This window comes from Phoenix dactylifera, chromosome 10 (assembly GCF_051530095.1).
Source record: "Phoenix dactylifera cultivar Ajwa chromosome 10, Ajwa_hap1_PhDact_Kaust_v1.1, whole genome shotgun sequence".
In the NCBI taxonomy this organism is placed as follows: Eukaryota; Viridiplantae; Streptophyta; class Magnoliopsida; order Arecales; family Arecaceae; genus Phoenix; species Phoenix dactylifera.
This window is the reverse complement of record NC_143199.1, coordinates 975,001-979,616: the sequence shown is the minus strand read 5'-3', so window position 1 is coordinate 979,616 and position 4,616 is coordinate 975,001.

The following is a 4,616-nucleotide window of genomic DNA, read 5'->3' as shown; positions in this document are numbered from 1 at the left end:
GGACTTGTGCGGAGTGGAGCGGAAGTCCCGCCGCGGCAGCAGCAGCCCCCCCTCCCTACCACCCCGGCGGGGCATCCGCCCAAGGCCCACCCCAAGCGTTCCAAAGTACCGAGGAGCGTTGCAAACGGGAACGGCCCGGACACGCGTCCCGGTCTCACGGGATGCGCGTCCCGGTCGCACGGGTCGCGCATCCCGGGAGGGCCGACGGAGGAAGCCGGCGCACGGCCGCCGCGCGGACGGCCGGCGGCGGCGCCCATGCGCCGGGGCCTCGGCGGGCGCGTGCCGGCTCCCTCGGGGACGAACGGTGCCGGGCGCGCCCGCCGCGAGGCGACGGACTTGTGCGGAGTGGAGCGGAAGTCCCGCCGCGGCAGCAGCCGCCCCCCCTCCCTACCACCCCGGCGGGGCATCTGCCCAAAGCCCACCCCAAGCGTTCCAAAGTACCGAGGAGCGTTGCAAACGGGAACGGCCCGGACACGCGTCCCGGTCGCACGGGATGCGCGTCCCGGTCGCACGGGTCGCGCGTCCCGGGAGGACAGACCGAGCAAGCCGAGGTGCCGCTCACGGCCGCCGCGAGGGACGTACGGCGCCGGCGCCCGCGCCCCGTGGCACGGCCTAGAGCGTGCCCCCCTGCCACCCCATCGGGGCATCGGCGCAAAGCCCACCGCGGGGTAGATAACCGAAGGCAACGAGGGACGGTGGATGCACATATCCGAGCAGTGGCGATAGGGCCGGAGGGAGCACCGACAGGGCCGTGAGATTTTAAAGTACCGAGGGAATTTGCAAACCGGGCCTGCCCCTCCCCCCGTCCATCGCACGCCGATCGGGGGTCCGGCGCCCCGCGGGGGGCTGCCGGCATGCGCTCCCGGTGCAGGCATCGACGAGCCGCCCGCGACCTCCACTCGGGTCCGAGCCCCCAAGCGCGGATGCCGAAACGCGCCGGCCGCGGCAGCCCCACCCCTGCCACCCCATCGGGGCATCGGCGCAAGGCCCACCCTGGGGTAGATAATCGAAGGCAACGAGGGACGGTGGATGCACATATCCGAGCAATAGCGATAGGGCCGGAGCGAAGACCGAGGGGGTCGGGGGGTTTTAATGTTCCGAGGGAAGTTGGAAACGGGGCCCGCCCGGACGCCCGTCCCTCGCACGCCGATCGGGGGTCCCGCACCCCGCGGGGGGCTGCCGGCATGCGCCCCTAGTACAAGCATCGACGAGTCGCCCGCGACCTCCACTCGGATCCGGCGGCGCACGCGCGGATGGCGAAACGCGGCGGCCGCGGCTGCAGCCCCCCTACCACCCCGTTGGCGCGTCGGCGCAAAGCCCACCCCGGGGAGGATAACCGAAGGCGACGAGGGACGATGCATGCACATATCCGAGCAAATACCGAGAGGGTCGGGGGGAAGACCGAGAGGCAAGGGGTGTTTAGAGTACCGAGGGAAGTTGCGAAAGGGGCCCGCCCGGACGCTCGCCGCTCGCAGGCGATCCGGCGGGGCGCACGGAGGGCGCCGCCCATCGCCGGAGCTTGCTCGGTCATCTCTGCCGCACGGACACGTAAGCGCCGCCGCGCAAGGTTCGGCCGGCGGGGCGGACGGTTCGCCGCCGCAGGCCTTTCCCGCAGCCGGAACGTGGGCCCGGCGTTGCGCGCCGGCGGGCCGCGCAATCCGCCGGGGCGCACGGCGGGCGCCGCCCGTCGCCGGGGCTTCGCTCGGTCATCTCGGCCGCACGGACACGTGCGCGCAGCCGCGGAAGGTTCGGCCGGCGGGGCGGACGGTTCGCCGACGCAGGCCTCTCCCGCGGCCGGAACGCGGGACCGGCGTTGCGCGCCGGCGGAAGGCGCGATCCGGCAGGGCGCACGGCGGGCGCCGCCCGGGCTTCGCTCGGTCATCTCGGCCGCACGGACACGTGCGCGCCGCCCATCGCCGGGGCTTCGCTCGGTCATCTCGGCCGCGCCGCCACGTGCGCGCCGCCGCGGAAGGCTTGGCCGGCCGGGCGGACGGTTCGCCGCCGCAGGCCTTTCCCGCAGCATGCGCCCCTTCGCCCGAACGACCGCGGGACTCCGGTACGGCCTAGCCGTCGGCCGCCCGGCTGCAAGCCGTCGGGGCCGCTCGATCCCCGTCGCGTGCCGGCCGCCGCTCGGGCCAGCCGGCCGGCTGCCGCACGTAACCTCTGATCTCATCAGCGGTCGATCCGCACCGCGCTGGTCTTCGGTGCGGACCCGTCGGGGCCGTGCCGCGCCGGCCGTCGCATCCGGTTCCGCAGGCGCCGCCCGGTTGCCTCCCGCCCTCGTGCGCTCGCGCCGGCCGGGCGACGCGGTGCCCGCGGGACTCGGGCATGGTTGAGCCGTCGGCCGCCCGGCGGCATGCCGCCGCCGCTCCGCGCCGCGTGCCGGCTGCGCTCCTCCCCGCGCCCGTCCGCGGGCGGGCCCGCCGCCGCTCGCGCCGGCCGGGCGACGCGGTGCCCGCGGGACTCGGGCATGGTTGAGCCGTCGGCCGCCCGGCGGCATGCCGCCGCCGCTCCGCGCCGCGTGCCGGCTGCGCTCCTCCCCGCGCCCGTCCGCGGGCGGGCCCGCCGCCGCTCGCGCCGGCCGGGCGACGCGGTGCCCGCGGGACTCGGGCACGGTTGAGCCGACGGCCGCCCGGCGGCATGCCGCCGCCGCTCCGCGCCGCGTGCCGGCTGCGCTCCTCCCCGCGCCCGTCCGTGGGCGGGCCCGCCGCCGCTCGGCCTAGCCCCCCGGCTGCCGCACGTAACCTGCGACCTCGTCGGCGCTGGATGCGCGTCGTGACAGTTTTCGGTGGGGCGCCGCGGAGGCGCCGGGGGCCCATGCGACGGGCCAGGGGGCGAACGGAGGGCTCGGTCAGCCCTAACAGGGGACCGGCGACAAAGGAGCGGTCGCGCAAAGCTTCGTAAGGGACCCAGACGACGGGCCTACCGATCCGAAGCACCGCGCACGGACGCGCAGCGGGCCCACGACGGGCCGACACGGAAGGCCCGCCGCCAAGGCCGCAAAACCGACAAAGGAACCCACGGGGACGCACCAGAGCGGGCAAAGCTTTCACCGAACGGGACGGGACCGAGCCCCCGCAACAGGCGAGGGCGACGGATCCGACCAAGTAAGGCCGATCCCGCTCCACGCACGCGCGGCCGCAGGAACTTCGTGAGGGACGGGACGACCGGCCGACCGAACCGAAGCGCCGCGCACGGCCGCCGCGAGGGCCGGCCGGAGGCATAGACCGAGCGCCGCGCCAGCGGAAGGAGCGTGCCGGCTCCGTCGGGGACCACCTGCGCACGGTCCGTCCGAGCGAGCCGACGGACCGGCGCGGAAGGCCCGGCGCCGAGCCCGCAAAACCGACAAAGGAACCCACAGGGACGCACCAAAGCGGCCCAAGATTTCACCGAGACGGGACCGAGCCCACGCAACATGCGATGGCGACGGATCGGACCAAGTAAGGCCGATCCAACTCCGCGCGCGCGCGGCCGCGAGCACTTCGTGAGGGACAGGAAGACCGGCCGACCGAACCGAAGCGCCGCGCACGGCCGCCACAAGGGCCGGCTGGAGGCGTAGACCGAGAGCCGCACCAGCGGAAGGAGCGTGCCGGCTCCGTCGTGGGCCAACTCCGCGGGGCCCATCCGAGCGAGCCGACGGGCCGGCGCGGAAGGCCCGGCCGAACCCGCAAAACCGACAAAGGAACCCACAGGGACGCACCAGAGCGGACAAAGATTTCACCGAACAGGACGGGACCGAGCCCACGGAACATGCGAGGGCGAAGGATCGGACCAAGTAAGGCCGATCCAACTCCGCGCGCGCGCGGCCGCGAACACTTCATGAGGGACGGGAAGACCGGCCGACCGATCCGAAGCACCGCGCGCGGCCGCCGCAAGGGCCGACCGAAGGAATAGACCGAGCGCCGCACCAGCGGAAGGAGCGTGCCGGCTCCGTCGTGGGCCAACTCCGCGGGGCCCATCCGAGCGAGCCGACGGGCCGGCACGGAAGGCCCGGCCGAACCCGCAAAACCGACAAAGGAACCCACAGGGACGCACCAGAGCGGACAAAGATTTCACCGAACGGGACGGGACCGAGCCCACGCAACATGCGAGGGCGAAGGATCGGACCAAGTAAGGCCGATCCAACTCCGCGCGCGCGCGGCCGCGAAAACTTCGTCAGGGACGGGACGACGGGCCGACCGATCCGAAGCGCCGTGCACGGCCGCCGCAACGGCCGGCCGGAGGCGTAGACCGAGCGCCGCGCCAGCAGAAGGAGCGTGCCGGCTCCGTCGTGGGCCCGCTGCGCGTGGCCCATCCGAGCGAGCCGACGGGCCGAATCCCTCGAGGACGAACGGTGCCGGGCACGCCCGCAGCGAGTGCCCACGGCGGGCTTGTGCGGAGTGGAGCGGAAGGCCCGCCGCGGCGGCAGCAGCCCCCCCTCCCTACCACCCCAGCGGGGCATCCGCCCAAAGCCCACCCCAAGCGTTCCAAAGTACCGAGGAGCGTTGCAAACGGGAACCGCCCGGACATGCGTCCCGGTCGCACGGGATGCGCGTCCCGGTCGCACGGGTCGCGCGTCCCGGGAGGGCCGACGGAGGAAGCCGAAGTGCCGTGCGCGGCCGCCGCGACGGCCGGAC